The sequence below is a fragment of the Sus scrofa genome, chromosome 4 (assembly GCF_000003025.6).
Source record: "Sus scrofa isolate TJ Tabasco breed Duroc chromosome 4, Sscrofa11.1, whole genome shotgun sequence".
NCBI classification, from domain to species: Eukaryota; Metazoa; Chordata; class Mammalia; order Artiodactyla; family Suidae; genus Sus; species Sus scrofa.
The window spans coordinates 34867754-34888329 of NC_010446.5; the positions used below are offsets into that span (position 1 = coordinate 34867754).

The 20576-nt window shown below is 42.7% G+C and overlaps 1 long non-coding RNA gene across 1 annotated transcript in view; it reads left to right on the forward strand.

Moving 5' to 3' along the window:
* Positions 1-20576, forward strand: part of LOC110260425 — a 31589-nt gene continuing 11013 nt past the window's right edge. Inside the window, exons 1-2 of the long non-coding RNA XR_002343690.1 lie at positions 1-474; positions 6361-6463. This is a non-coding gene — a long non-coding RNA (uncharacterized LOC110260425). The remainder of the gene's footprint in view (positions 475-6360; positions 6464-20576) is intronic.

Consider the following 20576-nt stretch of genomic DNA (forward strand, 5'->3'; position numbering starts at 1 on the left):
TAGAGTCGGTTTCCCTTCCGCAGGTATGTTTGGACTGAGTGAAATGTTTGATTGTATTACCCCTGAATGGCTGGTTTCCTATTGTGATTTAGCTAACGTTCAAGTTTCCTGTGACAGGAATAAATTACAGGGCTTATTCGATCCCCTAGCCCACACTTTCACAAACAGCCTGGTGGGAGACTATGGAAGGGCGTGCACATGCCCAGTGGCTGGAGTGGGAAGAGGAGGATGGGTAAGGCATGCTCCCTCCCCAGCTGAGGGATCCAAACCTTACAAGAGAGTGGGAGGAGGGGCAGAGGCTCAGGTGGAGGTGTTGCAGGTGCGCTTAACAGAGACCAAGCTTCCCAGTGCTCGGTGCAGTGAAAACAGTACTGGTTTGGGAGTCACAGAAAGCAGTAAAGTGGAAAGATAAAATACTTTGGTCAGACAGATGAGAAATCTTGGCTCTACCATTTATTAGTCACGTGACCTTGGGTGAGTGGCTTAAATCCCTCTGAACTTCCTTTTTCCTATCTGTAAAATGGAGATGCCTTTTGATTTGAGGTTTAAAGGACTTGCACAGAGTTCCCGTCGTGGCGCAGTGGTTAACGAATCCGACTAGGAACCATGAGGTTGCAGGTTTTGTCCCTGCCCTTGCTCAGTGGGTTAAGGATCCGGCGTTGCCGTGAGCTGTGGTGTAGATTGCAGACGCGGCTCGGATCCCGTGTTGCTGTGGCTCTGGCATAGGCTGGTGGCTGCAGCTCCGATTTGACCCCTAGCCTGGGAACTCCATATGCCGTGGGAGTGGCCCAAGAAATAGCAAAAAGACCAAAAAAAAAAAAAAAAAAAAAAAGAAAAAGAAAAAAAAAAAAAGAAAAAGAAAAAGAAATAAAGGACTTGCAGTATGGGGTGAGCAGTTCCCTGTCAAAAATAAGGAACCAGGACCTGACCTAGGTGTAGAAACAGAAGAGCACTGGGTGAGGGGGAGGAAGGGGTTGGGCCTCAGTTTGTGCCTGAGATGGTCCTGGTGGGTTGTAATTGTTAAATCGTTTAAACTTGTAGTTGACTCTGCTGTGGTCAGGCCAGACCCTCCTTAAAGCTATGTAACTCTCAGGATAACCTAGGGCCACTTGCAGCTTTATTTTATAGAGAAGGAGACTAAGCTTCAGAAGAACTGTGCCTAAGATTCCACAGCTGTTACAAGTTAGAGCAATAGTAACTAGCACGGGACTTAGGCAATCAGTTTTAACTTTAAAGCTTGCTTGATGACTTCAGCCTCAGGCCATCCCCACGTTTGGTGCTCTTTCACCTCCCTTCCCTTCTCGGCAATGAATTTTCCCACAGGCAACCTCACACCCAATAGAAATCCTCCCCCCAATCTTAGGAACACAATCATAGATGTCCACTCTCACCACTGCTGTTCATGTGGTACTGGAAGTTCTGGCCTGAGTGATTCGACAGGAAAAAGAAATAAAATGCATCCAAGTTAGAAAGGAAGACGGAAACTATCTTTTGCAACGGACACCCTTACATGTCGTTATGAATTTTTAAACTTGTTGAGGATAAAGTGTAAAAGACTGAGACCCTTTAAATATCTTCTCTCAGAAGCGTTTACTTTCAAATCAGTGCAGTAAATTCATTTCATCAATCAGCTGGTACACATTTTGTTTTATTAACATTTCCATGGCCATGAAAATCACAGTATTCATGGAGTAAACTGCCCTACACACACTGTCACATATTGCCTCTTCCCAGGCGCCTTCTTCCTTCCTTTTTCCTTCCTCTCTCCCTTCCTTCCTGCCCCCCCCCTTCCTTCCTCCTCCTCCCTCCCTTCCTTCCTTTCTTCATTTGCCTCCAATCCTCCTTTGTCACCTGTCTCAGGGCAGGATGGGCTCTATCAGTGCTTCTTAACGAGTGGTTGCTGGATGAGCAGCCTCAGCATCCCCTGGCAACTTGTGAGAACACAAATGACTGAGTCAGAAAACCTGGGTGGGGGTCCACAGATCTGTGGCTTGACAAGCCCTCCAGGTGCTCTGAGGCACACACACCCACGTCTGAGAACCACTAGATAATGGAATGGAGTGAGACAGACAATATTGGAATATTAGCTAAAGAACGGCAGGAAGTAAGTCTGTGGCAGTAAGTCAGACACACTGCACACAGAATGCCAATGCCGGCTTAGCCTAGCCTTTTGGCAGGGCTGCCCGCTGGGCTTTTGCCTGGTCCCTGTCCTGCCTCCAGTGTTCCCAGGCTTCTGCCTGGCTCGTTCTTCATCCCTGCTTCCTTTTCCTGACCCTTCATGCACTGTGGCTCTTCCCGAAGCTCTGGCAGATACCAGTCCTCACAGTTTGGGGGCACTCTTTTCTCGATAGCCTTCTATTTTGGTTCTGGATCTCTGAAATCTTGGTGGCTCAGCATCTTGAACATTTAGTTCTCTCTTACAAGCTCCTGGAAAACGACTGCATGAAAGTTCCCATCCCTGGAGATTGTCTCTGTCATTGGGCAACTTGCAGTTTCTTCATCCAACCCTCAGAGCCAAGAAAGGGCGCCCTGCTTATCCATCTACTTCATTTGTTCAAGGATCCTTTCACTACTGATCTCATTCTAATCAAAATGCAACTTGATGGGGAGTTGCTGAGGGCCTCAGGTGAGAAGCTGCTGCTGCTTAAAAAGGCCAGCTCTTGCCCTGGGGGTTAGATGGAATTTAAGCTCCCAGCAGCAAGATTGTTTTCCAAGCTTATTCCTGCTACCAAAGGTAAATTGTGTGAGGGGAGGGACCTGATAGGGAACCTTGGCAGTCAAGCTATGCAGATTATTTTCGGGTGGAAGTTAAACTATCCCAGTTTTTGGATATCTGTGCTATACTGGTTGGCGTTTTACTGTAAGCTGGTGTCTGGCAAAGCTTGGGCCTTTGTTCACTGGCTTGGGAACTACCTGAGGGACTTGCTAAAAGATTCTTGGCCCCACCATCAATCTCTTCAATTAGACATTGGGGGAGGGGATCCAGAATTCACCCCCATAGAGAGAATCTGGAAATGATTCATAAGCACCCCAACGTGGTAGATTTATTTGCAGTCAGGATTTGCCCAGGAATAAGCCTTCGTTTATGTAATATGAGTCATGTTGTAACCAGACTCAACTGTTATTGTAAAGTCCCCCATTTTGTAAGCACTTTTTCTTGGATCTCAGGAAATCAAGGCTGAACCATTTTGTGGGCACAAATGAAGCCCTACGAAAACTGGTCTTGCAAATTTCCTGTTTCTGCCCTTATATTTGCTCTGAAATCCCCCAGCCCCTGGTATTTGGAGAGACTGGCAAAGGTTGCCACTCCCGGCTCATGATCCACGCACAGCTACTACAGGGGTCTGCTGCCATATCCTCTCTGTCCCTGGCTCCGCCTGACACTGCCCCTATTCACCGAGAGAGGCCAGTGGCTCCCAGAGTGAGAACACCAGTGTCTGTGTCAAGGTGTCATCTCCTGGCTTGGCACTTATTCATCTCCAGGCTCCCAAAGCAGTATTCTGTGTGCGCAGTGTCTTATAAATTCCCTCATGAAAACAGCTGTTCCAGCATCTGCCTCAAATTCTTCAGAGGGGGAGTTCCTGTCGTGGCGCAGGGGTTAACGAGTCTGACTAGGAACCATGAGGTTGCAGGTTCGATCCCTGGCCTTGCTCAGTGGGTTAAGGATCCGGAGTTGCTATGAGCTGTGGTGTAGGTGACAGACACAGCTTGGATCCCATGTTGCTGTGGCTGTGGCGTAGGCTGGCAGCTACAACTCCAATTAGACCCCTAGCCTGGGAACCTCCATATGCTGCAGGAGCGGCCCTAGAAAAGACAAAAGACAAAAAAAAAAAAATTATTCACAGGGGTTGAGAAATAGTCCAGGGGATTGGGTGGCCACACACACACACACACACATGCCCCATAGATCTCCCAATCTGTGCAGATCAACCTCAAAGAGTGTCTAGCCTGTGAGTTCTTTGAGGATCCAGACTTCAGATTCCAGTCTGGACTGAAATAGGATGTCCGGATATTTAAGTACATGCTGGACATTAAGTTTATTAGAACCTTCAGGGCAGAAACACAAAGACCTTGACTTGGAGATTTCCCAGTCCACGGCCCAGTGGTATAGCCAGAACTCCCATAGCACAGAGATGTCCCTCTTTCTTAGCCATCTTCCTTGCAAGTGAGAACAGCTGGTAATTTGGTTCTGCAAACTCAGTTCCACCAGAGAAGGTTGATCATGGGGCTTTGAGCATAGATGGCACGTCTGGGGCCCTTTGATGCTGAAGTTTGGACCCCCAGAGAAGAAATACTTCTGAGAGATAGTTCTCTGGCTAGCAGGGAGAGACAGTGGAATTTTTTTTAAAGTGTGAAATAAGAATGTAATTATTAGAATTCACTTTCGTCTCATAGCTAAATGCCTTGAAGTATGTGTCTTTCACTTAGAGGGTATTTCGTTCTTCCTTCCTCCCTCCCTTTTTTCCTTCCTTCTTTCCTTCCACTTGGTGCATTTACACTTTGTTCTTTGGCCCTGGAACAATTATACCAACTTGACAGAATCCCATTATCACAGACTGGACCAGAAGACAGCCTATCTTTCATGGACCTGGTGTCTGAGAGAATCCTAAGCTGACCTTCAGCTTGGCTGTCCCAGTGGTCCTGTAGGGACCTGGACAAAGTCCATTACCCAGTGAATTCTGCTGTTTTCTTTCCTATTGAATCATGATTTTCCCTGAAAGTTTAGTCTCAATGCTTAACACTAGGAAGGGAAGAGAGGAGTGACTCTAAAATGGATGTAACTGGAGTTCCCGTCGTGGTGCAGTGGTTAAAGAATCCGACTAGGAACCATGGGGTTTCTGGTTCGATCCCTGGCCTTGCCCAGTCGGTTGGGGATCCGGCATTGCCCTGAGCTGTGGTGTGGGTCACAGATGAGGCTTGGATCCCTCGTTGCTGTGGCTCTGGCGTTGGCCGGTGGCTACGCCTCCGCTTGGACCCCTACCCTGGGAAACTCCATATGCCAAGGGAGGGGCCCTAGAAAAGGCAAATAAATAAAATAAAATAAAATGGATGTAACTGGAGCTTAATTTCAAAAGGTCTCAATACAGTAGCCATCAGGTGCCAAAATGAATGTTAGACCAATCCCCCATGTGCTGCACTGACACAGGAAATTGTGCAGAACTGATGCATGATATTTGGACCCTTTAGTCAGATTAAGGCCATAAATAGGGTCAGAGTGGAATGAGGAGGCAGCATGGGTGAATTCCTTTGGAGTGAGGCGCTATTCTGTGGTAAGCCCCAGAGAGGTGAAGGTATTTCCACTTCAAGTCTGGAGAGGGCACTTCCACAGGACTCCCTGGTGAGCTTGACCTGGTCTCATTGCACCCAGGAAACACAGGGGAGAGGATCTGTGTTTAATAAGCTAGAGGACTCAAGTGCTGCAGCCCAGAACTGAGGGGGTTTTGCTGGGGTGAACTTGCAGGAATTCCCATGGACCAGAAAAGAGCTGGCTTGGACCCGTCTGGGTCCTACCCAAGATGGCTTTTGCCCAAGGAAGGGCATTCAGATAGGGAAGGAATGTGATGGGGGTGGGTCCCCAGGAAAGCATATGCGGAGGGGGACGGAAAGCCTGATAGAGGAAAGCCGCAGTGCCGACCTTGTGGGATTGCAACTGGAGGGGTTCACTGGGGACTTCTCCCCAAGTCTTCAGAAGACCAATCCCCCCCTCCAAGGAAAGAGACAAAGAGTGAGAGTTAAATAGCTGCTAATCTAGCAGAGGGAGGACCCGTGTCAGGAAGCAATTTACTGTTCAGTACACCTCCTTCTTCCAGTTCTGACCATGGTGGAGGCAGGGGGCGGGGGGAAGAGCTAGTGCCTCCTCCCCCAACAGCTTCTTTCTGAAAATTAGGGGAAAGTCTATGAATATGAGTGGTGGTCCTCCCCCTGGCCTCGTTTAACGCCCAGTTTGCACAATTCGTAAGTGCTGATCCTGAGATAAAACCAACCACATCGCTTTTTGCCACCTTAAGAAAATAGATTTGAACTGGAGCAGGTGGGAGGAAGTGTATTTGGTGTATTTAAGGCTAAATCAAGTTGAAGCGTTAATTCATATCTTGGACTGGATATTCAAATCACTCAGTTGATGTGTATTTGTACTTTATGGACTCGAGGAGAGTCTCTAAGCCAAGAAGGAACAGAAACGTTTTCATTCAGGGGCAGGGAAAGAGTTTGCTCATGGAATTAATTTTAAAAGCTCATTAGGTGACAAAAGAAAGTTGCGTTTTGATTGCAACTCAGTTTGTGCCTATTTAACATATGGAGGAGGAAGAAAGGCGAGCCCAAAATGTCAAGTGGATTAAATGGAATGAATTTACCTTACAGGTTTGAACAGTTGTCTGTATGGGAAACAACAGCCAACAGGTTTAATTCATGAGCTGGGACTTCTTTAAGTTGAAGAGTTACAAGTAATCAAGAAGGATTCCAGGTAAGGCAATGACAGAAGATAAACTTGAACCCGTGGAAAGAACCCAGGGGATGTTGCTGGGAGCGTGAAGATGAGGTTCTCTGACAAAGATAGATCATGACTCAAGGCCACCACCTTCCATGTGGAAGCTGGAGGGTCCCACACTGAAAGCTCCTGTTGGGTAGAGGACTTTGGGGAAAGGTCTGAAAGGAGACTGTAACTGCTGGAACTTAGTTTCTTTGTCAGACACCAAGATCCCTGTAGGAGTTCCTGTCATGGCTCAGCAGTTAAAGAACCCGACTAGCAGCCATGAGGATGTGGGTTCGATCCCTGGCCTTGCTCAGTGGGTTAACGATCTGGCATTGCCATGAGCTGTGGTGTACGTGGCAGATGAGGCTTGGATCCCGAGTTGCTGTGGCTCTGGCCTAGGCTGGCAGCTACAGCTCCAACTGACCCCTAACCTGGGAACCTCCATATGTCGAGACTGCCCCCCGCCTCCCCAAAAAGATACCTTGTAAATACTGTGTTTGGGGCTAACCTAGTTAGGGGGAATCCTTACATAAGACACCAAGATTAAGACCAGATGCTTGGCTGCATCTCCCCAGAGTTCACTACCCAGGACTGGATTACAATATCTGAAGGCCTTTTTTAACGTTTCCATCTTTGGAAGCAACAAAAGGAATTAGCTGACAATAAAAACATAGCTGTGGATCAGTGATACACAGTCTGTTGAAAATAGAGCACTCATATGCATGTCATTAATAAATATGATATATACTATATATATTTTTGCTTAAATTTAATTCTTCTCAAGATTTTGGCACACTCTTTTAGCCATGAGTGGCTAATCTCAAAACTGATTCTAGCCTACTTTTTCCAGACTTTATCCTTCTCATCCCTGCCTATGTTCACTGCTAGAATTTCACATTGACCTTTACCTCTTAAAGCACCGGGCTACGTCACATTCTTTTTTTTTTTTTTTTTCCAAAATTCCAATTTTTTAAAAAAATTACTTCCCCAATACAAATTTTTTTTTCCCTACTGTACAGCATGGTGACCCAGTTACACATACATATATACATTCTATTTTCTCACATTATCATGCTCCGTCATAAGTGACTAGACAACATTCTTTTTTTTGTTTGCTTTTGTTTTTGTTTTTTTCTTAGGGCCGCACCACAGCATATGGAGGTGCCCAGGCTAGGGGTCTAATCAGAGCCGTTGCTGCCAGCCTACGTCAGAGCCACAGCAACACCAGATCTGAGCTGAGTCTATGACCTACACTGCAGCTCACAGCAACACCAGATCCTTAACCCACTGAGCGAGGCCAGGGATCGAACCCGCAACCTCATGATTCCTAGTCAGATTTGTTTCCACTGTGCCACAATGGGGACTCCTACATCACATTCTCATGCAGCTTCTGTGGCCTTGTCTTTCATTGGCCTCAGGCTTTCCCATGCTGGGCTTGCTTTTGTTCACATTTTCTTCCACATTTTGCCCTCTGCATGGCCTTTGAAGGCTTTTTCTTAGACACCTGCTCATGAAAGCCCAATCTTCAGCCTTCAGACCTTTAAAGAAGTGTTTCCCAACCTTTTGCCAATCATGGAACACCAGGAAAATGATATTCTTGTTTCCCATATGACAAACTGGCATGATGATATGGAGCCCCAGGGGAGGCTGCAGGGGGTGGGGGTGACTTGTAGCCACTGGAAGATGGAGAGGTCATTGTCTCGGGATAAACTTGCAGGGATCATCTGTTCTAGTAGAGTCTGCCTTGGTTATGGGACTATGAGCTTAGTCATCTGTACTGGTTTCCTAGCTCTTTCTGGTCCTGCATTCTGGATTGCCCTGGGTTCTGCTATCCCACCCAGTTCAGCCCAGCCTCTCAGCCAGCTCTGGCCTCACACCACCTATACCCTTGCTACTCTGAGTGTGGTCCTTGGACCACCATTGTAGATGTGGCCTGGTAGCTTGTTAGCCATGCAGAATCTCAGGTCACTCTCAGACCTACTGACTGGGAATCTATATTCGTATTCCTACCCTTCTGGTCGTATACCTACAGTTTATCCTAATTGCCTTTCCCCACCTGTCGACTGGTATGGTTATTTTCTCTGGAAACAGAGTAATACCAGTTCTGTCTTTGAGAAAGAAAAACAGAAAACAGGAATGTGAGTCTTCCTTTAAGATGGGAATCAGTTTTAGTAGGAAAATTCTGAGGAAAACAAACTATTTATTGCAGCACCACTTGTAAATTGCTTTCTTTTCTATTTGCTGATGCAAAGGGCCAAAGAATACAGTATGTTTTTGACCTTCAGGAGCTAAATATTTACTCATTAATCAGATGGGGACAAAGTCTTGAATAAACTTGGTTTTCCTATTCTAGATGCCATTTGGTGTAAAGGAGAATCAGGATTCTCTTGATGGCAAATATTTACCCATCTGATGTGTAAACTTACCATGTATTTGTGCCTCCCAAGAACCATGAAGTATGTTTTAGGTAATTATGAGAAGTCACAAAACATGACTGGGGTAGGAGGTAATAATGGGTAACTATATTTGTGAGTCAATTCGGGTGTAACTGAACTTAAAATAAACCTTTCTCCGAGTTTTCACTTCTGTTCCTGCCAAAAGCTAAGTTCCCTGTTCTAATGCTCTGAAAACCATGCTCTAATTTATGGTATGTGAAATACCAGTTCTCTGTCTCCCCTTGTGCGGTGGTTAAAATAAAATCGAAACACAAGACAAAGCTCTGTTTATTCTTTAGTCCCACACTCCCAGCACACCGATCCTATCATCTTTGGCAGGAAAAGATCTCTCTGAAACAGAGCATTATTAAGAAGACTGTCCCTCTTGCCACCAAACAAACCCTCCATTTATTATATGTTACTGTTTCCCTCGATAAACTTTCTCCTCTGTTTGGAGCAGGAGTTTTAGTCAAATACTGTTAGTTCTGATAGAAATTATGTTTGTGGCTAAAGAAACAATATATCTGTTTTTAAAAAGCCTATGAATAATCTCATCCTCCTAGGTTACTTGTACTTCTCTGAAAGGGGAATTCTGTAGCTTTGTACCAGAATGCGGTTGAATGAGGAAACATGGCCTTAGGGCTAGTATGGCCATTTAGAAGGAAACCAAATGTGAAGCTAGATCTCAGCGGGACCCCCTCAGTGCACATGAGTGACTTATATTTCATGGAAAGTCAGTGCTGCAAACCCTTCATCTGGAACCTTGGTCAGTCACCATACAAAAAAATTGGGACCTCTATTGCTCTATTGCTAAGGTTTTAGACTTCCACTGTGATTGAGGGTTGAGTGGTTATGCATGCAGCATTCTTTTTTCATCCCTACTTTGTAAGTAATACAGTATAGTGGGAAGGAGAAGTTCAGGCCAAACATCTGGCTTGAGATCTTAGCTCTACCACTTATACAATGTGACACTGGGGCTATTATTTAATCTTTGTGCCTCATTTGTTAAATGGGATAAAATAAAGACTGCTGTGAGGATTAAATAAGATAATACATTTAAAGTACTGAGAATAACACCTGGCATTGCTGAGATCTCAGTTAGTGTTGGTTTTTCCTCTCTCTTTCATTTGTCTCTCCTCCTGTTTCTTGTCACATGGATATATATATAAAATTGAACTACAATTGATTTATAATGTATTAGTTTCAAGAATAGAGCATAATGATTCAGTGTTTTTATAGATTATATTTCATTTATAGTTATAAAATATTGGCTGTATTCCCTGTGCTGTATAATATATCCTCATAGCTTATCTATTTTATATGTAGTAAATTGTACTTAATCCTCTACCCCTATCATATTCCTCCTTTCTTGCCCCTCCCCATTGGTAACCACTAGTTTGGTCTCTATATTTGTGAGTCTGTTTCTGTTTTGTTATATTCATTCATTTGTTTTATGTTTTAGATTCCACATATACATGGTATCAGACAGTATTTGTCTTTCTCTGTCAAATTTCTCTGATTTATTTTACTAAGCATGATACCTTCCAGGTCCATCCACAGATATGGATATTTTAAGAAAATGGATGAAAACAGAGACCAGCACAACTCTCCCTCTTTGTATTTTCTTTTTTCTTTTTGTCTTTTGTCTTTTTAGGGCCATGCCCATGTCATATGGAGGTTTCCAGGCTAGGAGTCGAATTGGAGCTACAGCTGTTGGCCTACACCATAGCCACAACAACAAAGGATCCAAACCATGTGTGCAACCTACACCACAGCTCAGGGCAGCGCTGGAACCTTAACCCACTGAGCGAGGCCAGAGATGGAACCTCAAACCTCATGGTTACTAGTTGGGTTCTTTAACCACTGAGCCAAGATGGGAAATCCTGCCTCTTTATGTTTTCTAATATCAGTGTTCTCCAGTGCCATCTTTGGACCACCTTCTTTTTCTTCCCATCCCTTTTATTACTCATATTCTTGCAGAGTGATTTCATTTATTTCCATGGCATGGACTACTAGTCGTATGTTGGTGACTCTCAGATCCTCTTCCTCTCTCCAGATATACATTTCCACTACTCATTAGACACCTTTCACACCCAGATGTCATTCAAATGGAACTCATTATCTTTCCTGTCACTTACAACATTGTATTGAAATTCTTTTTATCAGTATATTTTTCTGATTAGGCTCCATGATATTTTGAGGGCAAGGATGTTTTTGTTAATCAATTTTGAGTCCTTGACAATGGGAGGAAAAATTATGTATACATGTATGTGTAACTTGGTCCCCATGCTGTACAGTGGAAAAAATAGATAAGTAAAATTAAAAAAAATGTGAATCCTTTATGTTCAGAATGGATTTTATCTAAAAAAAGTCTTTACTTCTATTATTGAAAGATAGTTTTGCTGGGTGTAAAATTCTGGGTTGAGAGGCTTTTCTTCAGTGCTTTAAAGATACCTCTCCATTGTCTTTTGGCTTGCCTAGTTTCTTTAATTATTACCTTTGTTTCTCTGCATGAAGCATATTCATTTTCTCTGGCTACCTTTAAGATTTTCTCTTTCTGTTTTGTTTATGATATGGTTCAATATAATGCAAGTATGTACTTTGGGGAAGCATCTATCTTACCTGGTGTTTCTCTGAGATTTTTGGATCTCTGATTTCATTATTTTTGGAAAATTCTTAGCCATTCTTTTTTCAAATAGTTCTTCTACCCCATTCATTTCCTTGTCTCTTTCTGGATTTTTAATTATGCATTTATTAGATCGTTGATACTGTCCCATGCCTCTTAGATACTCTGTTTTGTTTGTTTAATTCTTTTCCTTATGCATGTTTATTATCAGGCTCTGTGTGGTGGACAGACCCTAAGATGACATCCATAATCCTAGTATTTATGGTTTTGTGTGTGAGCAGGATCCATGACTTACTTCTAACCAATAGAATATGACAAAGGTTGTGGGATATGGTTATGTCATAGTATATAAAACTCAGTCTTGTTAGCAGACTCATTCTGGAGACTTTATTCCTGGCATATTCAAGAACCAACAAGAGACTCTTCCCCAGTTGAGACTCTGGATGAGAATCCTACATGGACTGACACCTCGATTAAAATATTATGAAGGACCCAGATAAACCATGCCTAGACTCTCAACCCACAGAAACTGAAATTAAAAAAATATATATTGTTTTAAGCTGCACAGATTGTGGCAATTTGTTAATCAACAATAGAAAATACTTTGATTCTCACAAAAGCCTTAAGAAATTTATGATATTATTACATTGTTTATAAATGAGGATTATCAGGTTCAGAGAAGTTGAGAAACTTGCCCAGAGTTACAGAGCAAGTATAGGAGTAGGAATTTGAAGACAGGCTTCCAACTCTAGATCCCTTGGTTTTAACCTGCCTTTGATAAGATTTCCAGATTCTTGGTTTTGGAGATACTGTACTGACCTATTAAAAATTTTATATCAGTTTACAGTTTTATGAATAGTGGATAAGGGTACTTATTTGTTAACATCCTTGACAGTATTGGTTATTTCTCTTAAAAATGACAAATTTACAAGCAAGTAAAATCATAATTTCTAAAATTTGCTTTTCTTTGAATACGTCCTCAGATTTAAAAATAATTTCTAGCTGTATTTTCTTTCATGAGCAGTCCATTTATAGATAATATTCTCTAGGAGTATTAAGAGAGAAAAGCTAATGAGAAAAGCATCTCCAGTTCTTTTCAAGTAAGAAAATAAATTTTATTTATTTATTCATGTTTGGCCACATCTGTGGCATTTGGAAGTTCCTTGGCCAGGGATCAAACTTGTACCACAGCTGCAACTCATACCACAGCTAGAGCAGCACTGGATTCTTAACCTGCTGAGCCACAAGGGAACTTGCTTTTTTATTTTATTTTTTTTTAAAGAAAATAAGTTTTAAATTAAACTCTTAGTGAAATGGCCACACGGAGAACCGACATAGATTGGCATTTGAAACGTAAACACCCTGTCCATTTATGGATGATATCCCAATTATGTAGCCCCTGGCTATCAAAGCACCTAAGAAAAACCCATTCCTATCTCAAAAAGGAAAATGTGCATACTCCTATGGATTCTAGTTAGTCACTTATTAATGTATATTTTCTGTGCACTTGGGTGAATGAACTCTGGAGCTCTGGATTAATTTTTCTCCACTGTGCCTTTCTGAAACACACCATCCCATGAATTGCGCTTCACCCAGTAACTGTTTGAGTATGCAAATAAAATAGTGTAATAGCAATTAAATTTAGAATGCAATACTTTTTGATAAACTTGTCTCTTCCCTTGAGGGGACCCTACAAAGTTATGAAGTTTTGCAAATTTATCCAAGGAGGAAATGCAAATGCCTGGTTTCTGTGGCAGTTTTTTCCCATGGCATTATTATTAGTGAGCAGATGCTTTCTCTTTCTGAATGAGGACAAAGAAACCATTTCAGTTCATGAAATCACAGATTTCAGACACTTTTTAATGAGAAAGGAAATAGTAGGATGACAAAGGCACTCATTTTGTGGTGTGGTGGTTGATGCTAAATTGAATGGGAAAAGCAATTAAGATAAAAAAAACATAGGTTTTTCTAAACTCTTTTAAACCACTTAATTAATGAGGTTTATCACAATTTTAAAAATTGAAGTGTAGTTGATTTACAGTGTTGTGCTAGCTTCTGGAGTACAGCAAAGTGATTCAGTTATACATGCATATGTGTATTCTTTTTCAGATTCTTTCCCGTTAAACTTTATTGCAAGATATTGAATATAGTTCTTTGTACTGAACAGTAGGACCTTGTTGTTTATCTGTTTTATGTTACTTATATATAGTACTTTGTATTTGCTAATCCCAGATTCCTGGTTCATCCCTTCCCCTTCTTTCCCTATGTTAACCATAAATTTGTTTTCTACATCTGTGAGTCTATTTCTATTTTGTAAATAAGCTCATTCGTATCACTTCAAAAAAGATTCTACATGTAAGTGTTATCATACAGTGTCTTCCTCTGTCTGACTTTGCTTAGTATGATAATCTCTAGGTTCATCCATGTTGTTGCAAATATCATTATTTCATTCTTTTTTATGGCTGAGCAGTATTCCATTATATATATTTAATGGATATATATATATATATTTTCTTTATCCACATCTTCTTTATTCCATTTATCTGTCAATGGACACTTGGTATCATAATGTTTTTGAAATCAGAAATCTAGTTTTTTTAAAGGAAATCTAGTATTTGTAATTATAGTATGAATGTATTTGTGAAAGCAAACACTACCTCCCCAATCTGTGGAATATTTTATGATTGAGCTACCTTTGTACCTCTCTAATTCTTTCTATGAATTGGCTCATCATCATGATGAAGATGAAGAAGAAGCTGATGATGATGATTCATGTTGATAACTGTATCTTATTAAGGTTTTACTATTTACCAGGAATACTAGCTCATTTAATCTTCACCCAACCCTCTGAATAAAAGTTATTATGATCCTCATTTTACAGAAGAGGATTCCAAGACTCAGAGATGTCAGCTTGTTCAAGGTCACATGGCTAATGAATGGTAGAGACAGGATTCAGACCCAAGGATGCTTGACCCCAAAGACTTTGCTAGACCAAGTCACACCTGTATTTGTTTTTGAAACATCTATAGGGCTGAACATCACATCGTGATTCTAGCGACATAGTCAAGGCAGGATCACTGACAAAGACCTTTTTTCCCCTTTGCCTTGTCAAGATCACCTTTTAAACCATTTTTCTGACACCTGAAGATACAGAGGTATCTGTAACAATGCCAAAATCCTTATGCCTGGAGATACCCTGTTTTTATCCCAAGTATATTTGCATTATTAGATACTGCAGGTGACTTTTCATAACTTGAATGGTCCTCTTACTTGGAAAGATGATAAACTTAGTTGTGAGGTGAATGAGATAACCATTGTAGAAACCTACAAAGCTAGTTGTAAATCTAGTAAACCTGCTTGGAAAGGTGATATACTTAGCTTACCCTAGAACTCCACATCTCCCAACATATATATATATATATATATATATATATATATATATATATATATATATATTTTGCTTTTATAGGGCTGTACCTGCAGCATATGGAAGTTCTCAGTCTAGGGGTTGAATCGGAGCTGCAGCTGCTAGCCTACGCCACTGCCACAGCAATGCTGGATCCTTAACTCACCAAGCGAGGCCAGGGATCAAACTCGCATCCTCATGGTTCCTAGTTGTGTTTGTTACTGCTGAGCCATAATAGGAACTCCTCAACTGTTTGAAGTATGGTTGCTTTCTCTGCAGCAGAAGCCTGCCCTGGGAACTGTCCATGGTGGTTCTTTTCAAGCTCCCAAGCCATACTGGAACTTGCCAGTGTTAGACATGGTGCTGACTTTCTAGCCAGGCCTCTCTCTCTTTCTCTCTCTTTTTTCCTCCTTCCCTCCTTTTCTCTCTTTTCCTCCCTACCCTTGTGTATTTATGAATTAGATAGATGTTACAGGAAAAAATATGTATCTGGTTAACTTGTCCCTTACATTTTGAATTTTGAGGTTCTAATTTTCTGAGGACTAGAAGTAGAAATATGGGAGTTCCCACTGAGGCTCAGTGGTTAATGAATCTGGCTATCATCCATGAGGATGCAGGTTCGATTCCTGGCCTTGTTCAGTGGGTTAAGGATCCGGCATTGCCATGAGCTATGATGTAGGTTGAATCGGATGTGATGTTGCTGTGGCTGTGGCGTAGGCCTGCAGCTACCACTCTGATTCGACGCCTAGTCTGGGAACCTATGTATGCCATGGGTATGACCCTAAAAAAGCCCCCCCCCCCAAAAAAAAATACAAATACGTTTCTCACGTGCTAAGACAATAAAAGAGAATGCTGTTTTAGGAGAAAGATTATAGGATATCTACCACAGATCTAAAACCTTTGGTGTCTTTAGCTTAAATGTCTGTATCCTTAATCTTTAAATCCCAGGAATACAGAGCATTATAGTTGCAGGCTAACTTTGGTTGGATTTGTGCATGTATGGACCACTTTAGGGAGCAAAAGAAGCCACCTTACTGTGGTAGACTATGTTACTGTTTACTCATAATTTTGCTGCTTCTCTGTGGGGTGTCTTTGCCTATGAGAAGATAACATATCTCTGCCCTGTTAAGATCAGAAGTGGTCATGTCACTTGCTTTGGCTAATCTAATGTGGGCCACTTCTTTTTTTAAAATTTAATTTAATTTAATTTTTCCCGCTGTACAGCATGGGGATCAAGTTACTCTTACATGTATACATTTTTTTCCCCACCCTTTGTTCTGTTGCAACATGAGTATCTAGACATAGTCCTCAATGCTACTCAGCAGGATCTCCTTGTAAATCTATTCTAAGTTGTGTCTGATACCCCCAAGCTCCCGATCCCTCCCACTCCCTCCCTCTCCCCCCGGGCTGCCACAAGTCTATTCTCCAAGTCCATGATTTTCTTTTCTGAGGAGATGTTCATTTGTGCTGGATATTAGATTCCAGTTATAAGTGATATCATATGATATTTGTCTTTGTCTTTCTGGCTCATTTCACTCAGTATGAGAGTCTCTAGTTCCATCCATGTTGCTGCAAATGGCATTATGTCATTCTTTTTTATGGATGAGTAGTATTCCATTGTGTATATTTACCACATCTTCTGAATCCAATCATCTGTTGATGGACATTTGGGTTGTTTCCATGTCCTGGCTATTGTGAATAGTGCTGCAATGAACATGCGGGTGCATGTCTCTCTCTCTCTCTCTCTCTCTCTCTTTTTTTTTTGTCTTTTCTAGGGCTGCTTCCCATGGCATATGGAGGTTCCCAGGCTATGGGTCTCATTGGAGCTGTAGCCACCGGCCTGTGCCAGAGCCACAGCAATGCAGGATCCGAGCCGTGTCTGTGACCTACATCACAGCTCACTGCAACGCCGGATCCTTAACCCACTTAGTAAGGCCAGGGATTGAACCCGCCACCTCGTGGTTCCTAGTCAGATTCGTTAACCTCTGTGCCACGATGGGAACTCCTGCATGTGTCTCTTTTAAGTAGAGTTTTGTCTGGATATATGCCCAAGAGTGGGATTGCAGGGTCATTTGGAAGTTCTATGTATAGTTTTCTAAGGTATCTCCAAACTGTTCTCCATAGTGGCTGTACCAGTTTACATTCCCACCAACAGTGCAGGAGGGTTCCCTTTTCTCCACAACCCCTCCAACATTTGTTATTTATGGACTTATTAATGATGGCCATTCTGACTGGTGTGAGGTGGTATCTCATGGTAGTTTTGATTTGCATTTCTCTTATAATCAGCGAGGTTGGGCATTTTTTCATGTGTTTGCTGGCCATCTGTATATCTTCCTTGGAGAATAGTCTATTCAGGTCTTTTGCCCATTTTCCATTGATTGATTGGCTTTTTTGCTGTTGAGTTGTATAAGTTGCTTATATATTCTAGAGATTAAGCCCTTGTCCGTTGCATCATTTGAAACTATTTTCTCCCATTCTGTAAGTTGTCTTTTTGTTTTCTTTTGGGTTTCCTTTGCTGTGCAAAAGCTTTTCAGTTTGATGAGGTCCCATGGGTTTATTTTTGCTCTTATTTCTATTGCTTTGGGAGACTGACCTGAGAAAATATTCATGATGTTGATGTCAGAGAGTGTTTTGCCTATGTTCTCTTCTAGGAGTTTGATGGTGTCCTGTCATATATTTAAGTCTTTCAGCCATTTGGAGTTTATTTTTGTGCATGGTGTGAGGGTGTGTTCTAGTTTCATTGCTTTGCATGCAGCTGTCCAGGTTTCCCAGCGGGCCACTTCTAAGCAGAGGCTGTGAGAGTTAGCTTGTGTGGTTCCCAGGGCCACAATGAGACTTCTCCATTGGAGTGAGTGCCAAAATAAAATTAATTGAGTCAAAACAGTAGTGGACCCTCAGTGGACAAGTAGAATAAGGGAGAAACAAACCTTGGTTGTTGCAAAGATTTACTGCCACAGTATAATCTCACCTGTCATGACTGATTCTCATTTACTCCCATTTGGCACCACAACACTCTCTAGGGAAGAGGCAGCCACAAAGTAAATTTCTAGTAGTGATAAGCAGTAAACTTTACATTTTTTATAATAAGCCTGTATGGATTATAAACTCTCAACCTTCTTTTCTCTTCTGCTGGCTAGAACCATGCCCTCTCTTCCATGCTGGAATATTTCTGATAGTCTTGCAGACGAGTTTCTGGGCTACTTATATTTCTTTGCGTAGGCTGCCATAACAAAATACCATCATTCGGGTGGCTTGAACAATGTTTATGGGTACCTAACATGCCAAGGAAGAGTTGGTGGAGGTGGCCTTGAAAATTCTAGTCCCTGTGCACAATGTTTCCCTTTACAAAACAGCAAAAGTTGCCTAAATTCAAAATGCAAGTTTAGTTGCTCCTAGTACTAACCTAAAATTAAAATAATTCCTTGTTTTCTTTTCCATTGTGTTTACTTTGTTAGAATGAATGGAAGTTTCAGCTCTTATACTGGGTTCCCTTGGGAACAGATTTGGAGATAGAGGGCTATATGTTGAAGGATTTGAGGTGGGGCGTGGTCTGTTGGGACATATGCTTGTAAGCCTGCGAGGAAGGCAGAATTGTATAGAGTGAGAAGGTAACCAGCAAGGTGGTTGCCGCTGAGGCTTCAGATCATCCTTTGAGGAGCCCTGGAGGTGGGAAAGTGCTTCGTAATTGTCTTGCATGGAGGCAAAGAGTCCGGCCTTCATAACCCTCCATCAACAAGTCATGGCTGTGGGCTGCTTTCTGGGCAGGGGCATGGTCTTGAGCGAGGCATAGCCCTGTGCCTGAGGACAGTATTCAGCGAGGGACACAACTGTGAGTTGCCAGAGGCTGATATTAGCAGATAGGGAATAAGTGCATTAGGTGCTTGGGGGAATGACCCCCCAGAGGAGACCTGGGTGGAGGAGTGTAGAATCCATTGTGGCCCTTGCGCAATTCATACTGACTTGCTTCTTACAGTAAGTTTATCCCACTTGAGAAAAGCTTTTATAGGATTCTGGTTGGTCTTGTGTTCTGGGGAGTGAGGATGAGGAGGGCTACTCCTGCTTCCATCTCTTGTATTCTACCCATGTATTCCACCATGTCTTCTCCCAATAGGGACATATCTTCTTATAAGGGCGTGAATCCCATCATGGGACCCCTACCTTCGTGGTGATCTCATCTAAATCTGATTAATTCTTAGAGGCCTTCTCTCTCAATGCCATCCCTTGGGGGATGGGGCTTCTGTATATGAATTTGGAGGGTGCACAATTCAATCCATAGCACAAGCCAGCCCTTCCATGAACCAAGATCAACCTGTTTCCCTTCTTTTTCAGCTGGTAATAAGCTTCCGCTCTTCCTCCATGTAGCCATCGACATGAACTGAAGTAGAGGAATTCTGGGCCTTCTGGTTCTACCACTTACTTGTACCCCCTGCTCTGCTTTGCCTGGTCCACATCCCTTAGGGTGGATGGCTCGCCTTTGACAGAACATATTTCATGATGAGCCGCTCTGGCTGCATGGTCACTTGCTGTTCCATGTTTTACCTCTATGGAAATGAGCGACTCTGTTCCTGCTAAGGCCTAGTAGCATGCAAGCAGCTGCTTTTGAATTGTGCATAGTGTATTACCTGTAAGGATGGCAAATGTCTTTTTAAAAATGCAATGTAATGATTCAGAAAATAGCTTCCCACTACCTTACAATACAATCTCCATTCACTCTGTACAGAGAATCCAAGGCCCTCAGAGACCCAGTTCCTGCCAACTTTCTGTCCTCCTCACTCTCCCCACGTGCAGATGTAAATGCTGTGTTCTGGCCCTGCAGTTTCCATATAATCCACACACTGATCAGTCAGGGTGCTGGCAGGAAACGGATGATACGCACAAAGGGGGCAATTGAAGAGTTTCCTAGACTACTTACAGAGGTGTGGACAGGGTAAAGGGAAATAAGAATGGAAGGTCATTAGCCTTCCAGGCCTGAAGGGCCAAGGCAAAGAGCAGTTTCCAGGACCTCGAAAGAGATGGACATCCCAGGGAGCTGGAGCTGTGGCCTCCCCGCTGCAGTGCAGGGAGAGAGCTGGGGGGCTCTATGTGGGAACTCTATCCCCCACCTCCCTCCATTCTGCACCTGGGGCACCCTATTTGGCTGAACTCAATTAGACACCAGAAGACAAGGGAGCTCTAAAGATGCCTTCTGCAGAGGCCAGTCCCAGGGCACAGAGCAGGGCAGTCAGGGGTGGAGAGTGGCTCTGGAGAGGCAAACAATATGAGCATCTTTACTGAGCTTCATCAGCCTCTGCACTTGCTTTTCCTTCTGTCTGAAAGGCTCACCTAGGCCCACCCCCTTTCCTGTCCCTTATTCACGTAATAAACTCATCCTCAGCCATCAAGACTCATGTTGTCTTTCAATTCCAGCAGCAACCTGTGCAGATTTCAATTATCACATGGAACACATTGCATTGTAATTGTTTATTTACCCATCTGTTTCCCTGACCAACATGGGTGTTCAGCCAGAACTGCAGCTGGGCCTTTTGTATCTTTCTTTTCTTAGAGACCAGCACTGTGACTGTACCCAGTCCATGCTAAATAGTTATATCTTTTTTTTAAATTACTCAGTGAATTTTATTACATTTATAGTTGTACAGG